A 12699-nucleotide genomic window follows, 5' to 3' on the forward strand; every position below is an offset into this window, starting at 1 on the left:
TGTGAGTATTAGTGAGACAACATGTTTACAAGTTTAGTTAGTGCATTTCTATCACAGATTTGTTTAGAAACAAGTTATTTCATCTGTTATGTTCATTCTTGGGAAGCTAAACTTGCTAAGTTGTATTGTCATCACTACTGAGTCGCTGTTGTTATGCATACTATATAACAGTATAGTTTGAAGTGTAAGTTAAGGGGAAGACATCTGGTAAGTGATGAGCCAGTGGGTACCAGTCTGCTTTCAATACTCTATTTTATAATACATATTGCATAATACATACAGTAGATCCCCAAATTATGTGAATCATTTGGGATGTTACAAACCAAAACAGTGAGCAAATTTTTAAAATAATCAACTTCTAGGTTTTTGTTTTAGTTAAATTTAAATGTAACTTGAATGTGTTTCACACTTTAAAAAATGCTGAACTGATTAAAGGCCAAAATTGTTTAGTCCTTCTACTCATGGTGTTTGCAGTGCGTTAAATGTCACACACTGACATTGAGAGTTTCAAAAAGTGTGTCACAGCAGGTCTATCATTTGACATGTGTCTTACTGTGGCCACTTAATGTTTACTTCTGTCTTTCTGAGAATAAAGTTCTGAAAATGACATTTTGGCTACATTCCACACATACTCAGGTGTTTTTGAAAACTGAGATTTTCCGTTTTCGTTTTTTAAAAAACTCCCGTCCACACATAAAAGCCAAAAATGAAGGGAAAAGGAACATGCCAAAGCAACGGGTGGCAATATATTCCTAACCGTGTAGAAATGTTGGCCAATCAGAAGTCTAGAAGCCTGAGTGGGAAAGCGTGAACAAAGATGGCGCATAGAAACAGAACTGAGTCCTATGTTTGGAGGGACAATAACTGTGTGTGTATATGTAAGCATTTAAACACTGCAGAGAGTAAAATTAACAGCAACGGTATTTGGTCTAACGGTGTGTTCACACCGAACGCGACCAGAGCGTCAGGTTTACATGTAAAGTCAAATCGGAAGCAGATTTGCAGCAGTTTTTGTGTTGCATTTTGTGCAACTCCAGCGTCAATTCGCGCCGCGACAACCAATCACGGTGTGTTCACACCGAACGCGATAGATGTGAACAAAGCGTCAGGTTTACATGTAAAGTCAATGGTAAAGCACGATGACACGCGATTGCATTCCCGTGAAAATTCGGAAGCAGATTTGCGTCGCAAAAACGCGAGAAACGCGCGTCAGTGTACCGCGTCTGGCGCGTTTGACTCGCGAATAAAACCACGCACGTCAGTTTTTGTATCGCGTCAACTGCTCGAGTTGGAAAAATCTGAACTCCAGCGTCAAATCGCACCGTGACAACCAATCAGGAGCCTGGTGACGTGGCTCTCAAAGGGGCAGATCCAGCCAAAGCCCTTCATACTTCATTCAATATGGAGGAAAGGCTAATCAACGCCGTAGCAGCTGTATGACACCAGCTGCTTTCTGTACCGAGACAGGAATATAAAGGACCGAGCTTGGAGGAAGATATGTGAAGAGATCGGGCAACCTGGTAAGTTCATTCATTTCTCTTGTGAAATTTGTCACTGACCTGGGGAAGTCGCACAAAAGCTAGCAAGCCATCGCTATTTTCCCACTGATGTACAAATACCGTTCTGCTTTTATGCTTGTTGTCATATAGGAATATATTTTATTGTTTATTAATAAACAGCACACAGTGGTCCCGTTGTTCATCCGTCACTGCCTCGCTTTTTCGCAGATTTTTTATTGCAGTACAGCATTGCATTCTGCAGCCTGATTGACAAATCTCCTCCATGTCGTGTCTCCTGCACAAATTTATCATTTTTTATAATATGGTTTTTTATAACCATCACGTCCAATAGAAAAACAGCACAAAAACACCCATAACTATGACCTTCATTCAGAAATAGACACCTGCACCGCGAGGGAAAAAGGCACACGAAAGTGGCAGGCAGATGAAGACAAAACGCTGCATAATAATACTTTTACGTTTTGCAATCTACAAAGGTTTGTACTTTCAGAATCAACTTGTGAGAACTGTGAGTAATGTTCATGTGTGTGGGGAAAAAAAGTGTATGAAGTGTGTGGCGAGGGGCTAGTTATTCTGAGAACCCCTGCTGCAATAAATGAGGGACCACTGTATATAATTTCACTATGATTATTGTATTCAACCTGTTAACATTTAATATCATCTCGATAGAACCAACTGATTCTGCAGCAGAGCATCCCCTGTTGCTTCTCCTGGCTCCCCAGTCCCTGAGCTCCTGCTGCTGCACCCACAGGTGTGCAATTGTAGTATCAGATGTACAGCAAGCACTGATAGCTTTGTACTCGGTGGGATTCCCTTGTGATCACCTTTACTAAATATCTACAACCAATCTGATTATATCCTGTTTTGTTTTTTTCAATGTTGAAAATGAAAATCTAGTAGCAGCCTTCTCATGTCTTTGTGTTTTGTGCTGTGTTTTACAGGCCCACAGAGGAGGACAGCTCCGAGGCAGATGAGGGACGGGTCCCAGGACGGTCCATCGGTGGTGGAGCTGGCCATCCTTTTTTTTTTTTTTTAATGGTCCATTTGATTCATCTTTTATTGTTTATTTTATTTTCACTTGCTGAATACAGGACAGACTTCACTGGAGGAAAGAAGGGGAGAAAGAAAGAGGGAAAGAGAAACAGCTGAGAAGAGGGACGGGGGAGAAGGGCAAAAAACAAAAACCAACAGAATGGGCAGGAAAAAAAATGCATCTATCGATCAGCTGGATCACCTGTTGAGAAAGAAAAAAGAAAACAAGCAGAAGAGAACAAGAGTAATAGAATAAACAACATCACAATGATATATGGGAATATGACAGTAAATACTAAATATTAAACATTATTGTGCAGCACATAAGATCAACAGAACACAGTGTGCTTTGAGGTAGGAGCCAAAAAGGGTGTAGGGTGAAAAAGGGTGAACGGATAATTGGAGGTGAGCTTCCCTCCCTCCAAGACATCTACAGGAAGCGGTGCCTGAGGAAAGCGGGGAGGATCATCAAGGACTCTAGTCACCCCAGCCATAAACTGTTCAGACTACTTCCATCAGGAAGGAGGTTCTGCAGCATCCGGTCCCGTACCAGCAGACTGAGAGACAGCTTCTTCCACCAGGCCATCAGACTGCTGAACACTTCATAGACACCTCAGGTTCACTACTGGAACTTTAACATTATGCACTCCATACTGTACAGTAATGCCACTGTTTTGCACATGTCTCACTCTGTATATTTTATTTTATTTATTTTAAATATTCTACTTATTGTTTACTCTATTTAATTTGTAAAATATGTGTACACACACACACACGTAGAAAAATATTTAGTATACACATCCAGAAATGCATATACTATTATATATTGTACATATATTTATTAGTTTCAGATGTAGCCATTCTTGCATTTTGCTTGTTTACATTATTGTATTTTGCACAACTCTGTTGCTTGTGAAGCTCGCACACAAGAATTTCACTCACATGTGCTGTACCAATGTACCTGCACATGTGATGTGACAATAAAAGTGATTTGATTTGATTTGATTTGTGGGTGTGATCACCCGTGTGTACACCTGTGAGCATGGACGCGCTTGTTTTTTTAAAAGGTTCCTTCATGTAATGACCTGCTAGAGGGTGTGGGGGGGCCACAGCCCCGTCCTCCAGGGCATGAAGCAGGTATGGAGGAGATCAAAACTCCAGACATCCAGAGGCCCCCAGATCACAAGAGACCAAGGAAGACCAACAGAGGGGCAGCCGCGCCACTGTCCCAGAAAGAGCTGAGGAGAATCCCAGATGAGGGCTCACTCAGCAGCCGCGTAGCAGAAGCCAGGGGGAGTTGCAGTGGCGCGCCCGTGAGCTCCACCGGCAGTCAGCTGTGCCTGAGTGACCAAGCCCCAGGCCGAGCTGGCCATCCTGGTGTCCCTGAAGAGGCCACACCAGTCTCCAATGGAGCATTTCCTCCTCAGCCTTGTTCCTGCTCTGGAGAGCAGCTGGGTCCTTTTTATTCCTGTCTCTCTGTAAATACTTATATTTTATATATTTACGTTTAATGTTTTTGTGTGTGAGAATTTTAATATTATTTCAAATAAATGTTTATAATGACTAATGTCTCAGTTCTACTACACAGCAAATGTTGGCACACGAATTTATTTCATATTATGCTAATGACAAAATATACTAATACAGTGGGATGCAAAAGTTTGGGCAACCTAATTAACAGCCATTATTTTCCTGTATAAATCGTTGGTTGTTACAATAAAAAATGTCAGTTAAATATATCATATAGGAGACACACACAATGATATTTGAGAAGTGAAAAGAAGTTTACTGGATTTACAAAAAGTGTGCAATAATTGTTTAAACAAAATGAAGCAGGTGCATAAATTTGGGCACCACAAAAAAGAAATGGAATAAATATTTAGTGTATATCAATGTGTGTGTCTTCTATATGATATATGGGTGCCTTTGTCTGGACGTGCTTCCCATCCAGAGCTCCACAGCAGAGAGGGAAGTTCCAGCGCTCCTGGAATCCCTCTGTGATGGACCGCCAGTCTCCAGGTGAAGGCACAGCCATGAAGTCGTCCACTAGACAGTCCCAGATGGCCGTCGCTACCTGGGGGTGATCTGGCACACCGTGGACACACCGACTCTGAAACTGTATGCGATGGTCCTGAAGGAGTCCCCGGTGACAAGGAACCTGGACAAAATTGTTCAAAATTAGTATTATGTGTGCTGCAGTTACAAAATACATTATTCAAAATCCAAAATTTTGTGATGTCAGATTTAAATTACAAAACATAAATCTTACCTAAAACATTTTGTAATTATAGGGATAATTACATAATATATATTAGATATAATATAAAACAGTCTGAGGGGATATATTCAACTATACCAGAAGTAAACCAGGTCTAAATAAAAAAGGAGTGAGTATCACTACAAAGATTAACCCACAGTGGTCCTCATACCACAGTTTGATATCAGCAAACACCGAGAGCATACACTGATATGACAACACAGCCATGCTATCATTGCAAACACTGATAACAGCATAAATCGAATTAAATCGGGACTTGATGAGACCTTTTGAGTATCATTAGAAATATTATACACAGTCGTCTCCATACCACAGTTTGCTATCAGTAAACACCGACGGCATTCACTGTTAGCATACCACATCCATGTTAGCAGTCTATAAATGATAGTTTAGCATATATTAGCACAGGTATCAATAAAGGACTACCGTATTAAACACTTTTACTAACCTCAGCCAGATGGACTGGCGCTCTGCAGGTGGGCTTGAGCGCCTGTTGTTGGTTATGGGCTCAAAATGTGGTCATAAATATTTTGTACTTGTAAAAAAGATTTGTATGTGTAAAAAAGATTTGTGTGTGCGTAAAAAAGATTTGTATGTGTAAAAAAGATTTGTGTGTGCGTAAAAAAGATTTGTATGTGTAAAAAAGATTTGTGTGTGGACTTAGAAAAAAAACCCCTGCAAGTTACAAGTACGGATTTTTGACCCTATTTTTCTTCCCTTCATCTGATTGGTCAATGTCATGTCAATCACAAATGTAACAATCCAATCAGAGAGCAGATGGGTTTGGCTGTCGGAGGGGCGCTTTTTTGAACTGAAGGGTGATACCGTTTGAAGCTGGAGGATCGCTATATAAATATCCGATAGCAGCTAGGTCCCCTAACTTTCAGTAGCTGTTGAAAGGAAAAAGTTGTGGTATATCAGTGGTTAGAAATAACATTATTACTTTAGGATTAGTTTAACACAAAGTCAGGGATGACCCAGGACCATTGCTGTGAGTCACAGTGCGCAGCATAAAAGTCCTTTCACATCAGATGCAGGATACGCTGCTAATGCTAACTGCTAACTAAAAGCAAAGGATCCAGAATTTGTTACGCTGGCTGCTGAGCTCTGTGGGTTTTTGCAGCAGCTCTACCTGTACTAGATGCACCTGCTCCTTGTCTTTTCTAGCTCTGACTTTATGTCCTCTACAAGAGTTTGTTTTTTTTGCTAGTTCTTCAAATGTTCAATAAAAACATGTATGCTAATTCATAACGAAGAAAGCTTTGTAATGAAGACTGTCATTTCCAAAACACTGCCCGCCCCCACCCCGCGGTCCGCAGCGCTGTTGAAAAGGCTGTGGAAGTCCCTGTATTAAACACGTAGACCTGTGACATAAAAATCACCAAACTCGGACGACCACAGACTGCTTTCCTTCGTGGTGATGAAGGAAAACGCTGGGTTGGCATGTAAAAGGGCATTTATTCCCTTCAAAGACCTGCAGTTCAAAAAAGCGCCCCTCCGACAGCCAAACCCATCTGCTCTCTGATTGGATTGTTACATTTGTGATTGACATGCCATTGACCAATCAGATGAAGGGAAGAAAAATAGGGTCAAAAATCCGTACTTGTAACTTGCAGGGGTTTTTTTCTAAGTCCACACACAAATCTTTTTTACGCACACACAAATCTTTTTTACACATACAAATCTTTTTTACGCACACACAAATTCTTTTTACACATACAAATCTTTTTTACGCACACACAAATCTTTTTTACACATACAAATCTTTTTTACAAGTACAAAGTATTTATGACCACATTTTGAGCCCATAGTTGGTGACTAAGCGGGCGATTCTGGGACCAACGCGGGACAGCAGGTCCTCAAACTGGGTGAGTGAAAGACGGTGGTACCGCTGAAATCATCCATGCGCAACTCCTGGAGCAAGTGGTGAAACTCACCAAACTGCTGATGAACCTAGGTACGGCAAGGACGTCCTTAACGCCGCTGCTCTGCTCTCCACAGTAAATATAGAACGGAGACTCTCTCTTCAAGTGCTAGCTCGACAGCTGCCATCTTGCAAAGATACCATCTGGCACAACTTCCTCCCACATTTCCAGTTCACGTGCGTCAAAATTGCATATTTTGATGCGCGATTGATTTGTGTTGGACACGCGTCGAGGTGCGAATGTGCACGCGTCAAATTAGGGGCGTCTGGTGCGTTTTTGTTCGCGTCTATGTGAACACACCGTAAGAGTTTAGGAAACAGAGAAACATGGACCAAAAATTACTGTGAAGAAATGCAAAACAAGTCCATAGAATAACCACATAAAAGTGGAAAACAGAAACCAATGTAAAGAAATACAAAAAGGCCTGTAAACAAGTCAGCTGCTTTCAGTTTGAGTTTCCAGCTACTGCACAGAAGAGATTGAAGCCCTTTTATACAAGAGTGCATGGGGCCCACAATTTTATAAAGTCTTATGACTGTGAATGTTAAAAAGTCAGATTGGGACATTAAATATTGACCTGTATGTGTCTGTAGTTATCAGCTGTTTCAAAATATCTTGCTCAAATGCTTGCAGAAAGGACCATAATTTTTTTTTCATTTTTCACTAATAAACAGTAAGACACATTTGATTTCATGGAAATAAACAAACAGCTTAACAATGGAAGAACTTGTGTGTTATTAAACTATTGTAGCACTTTCTGTTACAGCTCAGTAATAATGAGGTAAAAGTGGGGTAAGATGGTAGAACCAAGAAGGCAATAATATAGAAATTGGGAATTTGGGAATTTTCGAGTAATATAATGTTAATGGTTACAGGTGAGTAATAATATACTGATTTGACTGGATAATACTGACCAAAAATCAGCTAATAACCTCACGATAATGAGGTAAATAGTGGCTGATGTTTTAGCATTATAGGATAGTATTACCATATTATAAAGCTTGAATTGATTTTATCTTAAGTTCTCAGCATTCTGCTTTGCTTAAAATAAGAAGTGATGTAATTGTGTGGTGGTTGGGATCCCCTCACAAATACCTTCACACTACTTACTTCTGTAACTACTATGCAGGAGAAAATGTCTTTATGAAGATGAAGGAGTCATGTGACCTTGTGGTGGATTTTTGTATGATATGTATAACTATGTAACTATATACACTATATGTCTATGTGCACTGAACATATATATTTTAACTTTCATGTAGAGTCTTAAGCACAAGACATTTTGCTTCACCGAGGTTTATTAAGGTGGTACAGTAACAGGGCAGTTAATGTAAGAGAAGAGTTCTCCTGAATAATTTACTCTAACTAACCTTCCCTAATACACACTCAACGTCTTTAATGCAGCACAACCAAAAACAGTAACACTGTAAACGATATAGACACACACACACACATACTATATGTGCCACTTGCTGTGTAAGATTTAGTAATTAGGATTAATGTGTGATGTTTGACCGTGTCATGACCTTTTGTGATAAGCTAGAGCAAGGGGTAGTCAGAGTCCTGACTGGCCTTTGGCCAAGACCTTGGCCTCTACCTGACCCCTGCAGCTGTGTTTGGACGGGTGGGAAAGTTACCCAGCAGCAGGGGGCGTGGATACTGGTCCCTATATATTAGGGGACCAGAGGACACCCCAGCACTTTTCCCCCCTCTGCTGTTACTCTCTGTCCGACTCTGCGTTGCTCTACTCTCTGTGCTTAAGGCTGTACACTAGTGATGTGTCGGTCACGAACGAAATGGCTCTTAGAGCCGGATCTTTGACGTGAACGACGCGAGCCGGCTCCTTATCGCAAGCCGTGTTTTTCTTTTTCTTTCTTTCACCCCTCTCTCTCACACTTTTTTTCCGCTTCACTCCTCACGCGAGCCTTGTGTTTTGCGCTGGGCAGAGGGGGGAGGGGCGGTAATTACACTTGCAGTAGCACAGGGACAGAGCGGGAGGGAGAGAGAAAGAGAGCCAGGGACAACAACGTCACATCAGAAAGGTATAGTAATCATCCACAACTATTTTCAGTTGCAGATGATAAAGGATTCAGAAAGTTTATTCATGCAGGCCCATATGACAGAGAATATGCATCTTCTTTTTGTTTTCATATTGTAATTTATATTTAATTGTGTTGTGGTTTGCAGTGTTTTGTGTTGTTTCACTTTAAATTTGTTTAAAAGGAAAAAGCTAAAAATTTAAATAGTCAAAAGTTGAAATGTGAATAGTTGGTTTTTTGTATTATATGATTTATTTATTACATTTTATGTGGAGTGAATAAATAAAAGTATATTTACGGTGGCCCCAAGAGACAAAACACGTAAAAACTCCAAAACACGTAAAAACTCAGAAGCACGTAAAAACTCAGAAGTATGTAAAAACTCCAAAACACGTACAAAACACAACAGAAGTGCTCCAGAATGCTACGCCCAGCGTTGAGCTTTTGTTACCTGGAGGCTACACAAGCCAGCAAGTACCAACGACCGGATTTGGTGTGTGGTAGAAACAGGTAAATTAACTTTTTTTTTTTAATTATTTGAATATATATGAGTGCTTGAGTAGAAATACACAAACAATTGTTTGTGTATTTATCACTTAAATTACACAATTGAAAGCATATGTGTATTAATACACATATGCTTTCAATTGTGTAATATGTTTAAACATATATAAATAAAACCACTTTTTTTACATTAGTAATTCCTTTTGTGCATAATTTTATATTATTCTTAATAATAAATTAATTAAAGCAACAAAACAACCTGAAGAGCCGGTTCGGATCCGAAAGAGTCGGCTCTTTTTAGTGAGCCGAGCCGAAAGAGCCAGTTCTCTAAAAAGAGCCGGAAATCCCATCATTACTGTACACCCCAGGGATTTGCTTTGCTTGATTTCTGCTATGTAATTCTCTTGCTAAATGTCTGTATGTATTTTTCCTGCTGTTCATATGATTCAGTGTATTAAACTCTGTTCCAAGAATTCTACTCTTTTACAGAGCATCTTTTTGAGTGTCTTGATTTTAATTGGATCTAAAAGGGTTGGATCTCCACATCCTTGGTGGAAGAAGGTTATCAGGATGGCTTCAAAATTTGCGACCACAACCTGTACTGCTGTACTAACTTGAACCATACTGACCCAGCAGGAAAACACCTTTAACGGACTTGTTGTGAGTACTTTTGCTAATCTGGCTAAAAACACACAGACAATATTATATTGCAGTATCGTAACACTCATGTTGAACTGAGACTGACATTTATATTTTTAGTTTATTTCACTGGTTCTGATATTTTGCAGCAGTTGGTCTGCACTGATGAAATGCAATCTAAAAATACAACATGCTGTGGGTTTATAGAGGACTATGTGAATGTGTTTCTGTGGCCAGTCAGAAGCTGTTATTAGGGCCCGAGCACCGAGAGTGCGAAGGCCCTATTGTATCTGCTCCGTTTCTTATTATTATTATTATTATTATTATTATTATTATTCAGGCGAAACAAGGGCCTTTTTGAGGGCCTAAACATGCTCAAAAACTCATGAAATTTTGCACACATGCCAGGTCTGGTGAAAAATTTTGTATTTTAATGGTTTTACATATGAGCACTGGGAAATGGCTCTAGAGCGCCACCTATGCCTTGTTAAATGCAGCCCTACGACCACATCGTTTGAGCTACATGTATGAAATTTGGCACACATATGTATCATGCCAAGACGAACAAAAAAGTCTGTGGGCCCATAGACGCAAACCCAACAGGAAGTCCGCCATTTGGAAGAGAAGGTGACATTTTGGCTCTAATTTTGCCATTTCCATGCCTCGAACTTTTGCGAACTCCTCCTTGGGGTTTGATTTCATAACCTTCATATTTGGTCAGTGTCAACTACACCCTTGTGCCATGTTAAATTGCGGAGCTTTTGAGTTTTCACAATACTATGAGGCCGTGGCGCCATGGCGAATTTCGATGACTCGCCATGAAAATCTTATTGCCTCTCATTTTGTCATACATTTTCTGACCTTGACCAAAGTGAACACATATGATAAGGCTCCACCCCTGAACATATTTCAACTGCCATATTTGACATGAAGGACAGCGCCACCTAGTGGGAACAGGAAATGTCATGTTTTAGACTTTGGGGTACAGTATAGTGATGGGTGACATCTGCAGCCTCAAATTTCTCCAGGAAAGCCTTAAGGAGTTGGTCTTGGGTTACAGTGAAAGCTGTGACTTTTTGCAAAAGGGTGTGACCCCAGCAGCATGGCGAACTTTGATGTCACGCCATGAAGAAACAAATTAGTATAACTCAATGAAATCCAGTCTGATCAGTACCAGACTTTACAGGCATGATGTCAGACCCGCCCTGAACAGATTGATGTGCCCATTGTCGGAAATACGGACAGCGCCACCTAGTGGCAACAGGAAATGTCATGGCTTTAACTTTGTTGTACTGATTTTCACAGGTTCATCGTGGCCACCTCAAAAGCGGTGAATATCACCATCAGTCCCTCGTGATGCTTCAGTGCAAAAATTGTGACTTTAAACTGAACGGCGCACCCTGGTGGCAACGCGGTTCATCATGAAAGATAAAGTGGCTTTTGAGGGGCTTGGAAAGTTTATAGAGGCTTGAAATTTGGCACACACCTCCAAATGGATGAAGGCATTGTTGTTCTGTAACCATTTTCCTTGAATAGCGCAAAATGGCTCCACAGCGCCCCCTACAATATTTCAAAACATCAGCCCCTGCTCTGTGTTTCATCTATGAGTCTGACACTTGGTAAGCTTGTGTAAGATATCAAGATGTACAAAAAAGTCTCTTGGAGCAATATCCCAAATCCAACAGGAAGTCAGCCATTTTAAAATTAATGTGTAATTTTGATGACATTTTCCCCCCTTTTCAGGCCTCATACTTTGACGAACTCCTCCAAGGGATTTCATCATATTGAAGCATTCTTCAGTGTGTAGAATCTAAAGACCTTTGTGATGTTAAATTGCGAAGCTTTTTCCGTTCAGGGAAACGGGGTGGTCATGGCGGCACGTAGAGTTTCAATCACTCGCAAAAAGCAGTAATCTGCTGTCACTAAAAAACACAATGTCCAATCTCTCCCAAAGGTCGCAGGCGTGATGAGACTCGAGCTTGGAAATGTTTGTTATGCTATTTGTCAATAATGGTTAGAGCGCCACCTAGTGGCATGACTATAATCCTGGTTGAATAAGATGAAATGTTAGCTGGTGATTAAAAGCATGAAATCCATCAATGTGACATCACATCGGACGTGCCGGTTTGAGGTGTTGGCAGTGGCTCGACGTGCCGGGGGTGCGAGGGCCCTCATAACGCTGCTTGCAGCTTTAATTTTATATTGATGCTGCTTTGGTTTCCTGACATGTGTGTGACGTGTCAAAGACGAGTGTTTGTTAAAGTCAGGTAGATGTAGTCTCTGGAGGCATTTCTGCCAGTTCAGTTGTGACTCGATTTCATCATGACTGGACATCTATCGTTTGTCATCCTTCTCTGTAAGTTAAACTTTCTCTCATATATATTGTTTAAATGTGAATACTGCTACTTACACTTAATAGAAATGTAAAGTTGAATTTTTAATCTTTCTAATGTAATATTACTATTGGAACTATTTAATTTATTAACTAATTGTTTCTCCAACAGATTCTTTCTGTGAGATCAAAGGTCAGTCTATGAATTTGATATTGCTTTTGACAGTCACTTTTATCGATATTTAACATAATTCATACACATACAGTTCGCTCCAGAAATAGGTGCGCAGAGACAACAGGGGCTCAAAAGCAATTGGACAACAATTTAAATTAATAACTCAAAATAAGATGTTAATTTCTAATACTTGGTACTCTTTGCTGTCCATAACGGCCTGTAGTCGAACTCATGGACATCAGCAGATACTGGGTT

This window comes from Maylandia zebra, linkage group LG5, assembly GCF_041146795.1.
Source record: "Maylandia zebra isolate NMK-2024a linkage group LG5, Mzebra_GT3a, whole genome shotgun sequence".
NCBI lineage: Eukaryota > Metazoa > Chordata > Actinopteri > Cichliformes > Cichlidae > Maylandia > Maylandia zebra.